This window comes from Arachis ipaensis, chromosome B03 (assembly GCF_000816755.2).
Source record: "Arachis ipaensis cultivar K30076 chromosome B03, Araip1.1, whole genome shotgun sequence".
Classification (NCBI taxonomy): Eukaryota; Viridiplantae; Streptophyta; class Magnoliopsida; order Fabales; family Fabaceae; genus Arachis; species Arachis ipaensis.
This window is the reverse complement of record NC_029787.2, coordinates 129,437,102-129,438,381: the sequence shown is the minus strand read 5'-3', so window position 1 is coordinate 129,438,381 and position 1,280 is coordinate 129,437,102.

The window sequence follows — 1,280 nt, the reverse complement described above, 5'->3', positions numbered from 1 at the left end:
AAAATCAACTGTTAAAACAATTGGAAAAAATTTAGGGGTCAGCAACTTTGTTAAATTCTAGTTAGCATGTAACCAGTAAAGAAAAGTGAGTCATTGGATAAAATCTCACACCCATCTCACACCATTAAAACTATCATTAATGACTATTTAATGGCTACAAATCACAAAATTACTGACCCCCTAACATTCCTCAAAACAATTAGAACACCGATATTCTCAATACACTTGAAACTCTTCTTAATAAATATACTAATAACTGTAACCTAAAGTTGTTTGATATGTTTCTAATTTTTTCATTAAATAAGTGTTCCTAAAAATTATTCAATTACTTCCCCTCTCATCACCTCTCATCCTCGCCGGCTCCTGCCCGCTGCTCACCATTCTCGCCGGCTACAGCTAGTTTCTCGCCTTCTCCTCTCCTTGTTGCTGACCTGTCACCATCTGCTCCCCGTCGCCGCAGCACCTTCTTCTTCTGCTCTTCCCAGTGCCACTGTCATCGTCTTCTCCTTCACTTGGCACCGCGCCTTGGTCGTCTTTTCCAACATGTAAATCCCTCTCTTCTTTGATTTTGATTCGGTTTTAAGCTGGATTTCAAATCACATTTGCTTAAGAAGAGCTTCTGTTTGGTCAGCAATCGTTTGAAATTAGCAATGATAAGGCAGGACTATATTGGGTAGAGTATCAACCTTATATCAGAAGTTTACATTAGTTAGAACCAGGTATTGAAGTATTCTTTCACTAGTACCTTAATTTTTTGGTCTTCATGATGATTGATAATAAAATTGAATATTAGGTTGTTATTTATATTATGTTATTGTTTAAAAGAAAAACAGTGGCTAGATGCATTACTTTAATGTCATACAAATCATTTTAATTTTGTTTATTGTAACTATCAAGGTTTCATGTATTACATATATGATTAGACTAGATAGGCGCTGCTTAGTTCTTGTGTATGCATATATTATTTATTATTATGTTGAGAAATGAGAAGTTTGAATCGAGATGCTAAAATAGAAGAATGAAGGCAAGAGATGGATCCAAAAGAAACTAGAACCTTGCTCATTTACCTTGGTCCATATAATTTATTTATTTATTTATTCTTGGGTTCTTTAGTTAAAGGCTGGCTTATATATGTGATTGAACTTGATAGTTCTGCTTAGGTCTGCATATAACTATAGCTCCTGCATATAGAGAGATAGGTTAAAAGAGAAGAATGAAGGAAAGAGAGGGAGCAAAAAGAGACAAGAACCTTGTTCTCCTTGAATGAAGCCACAACCTTG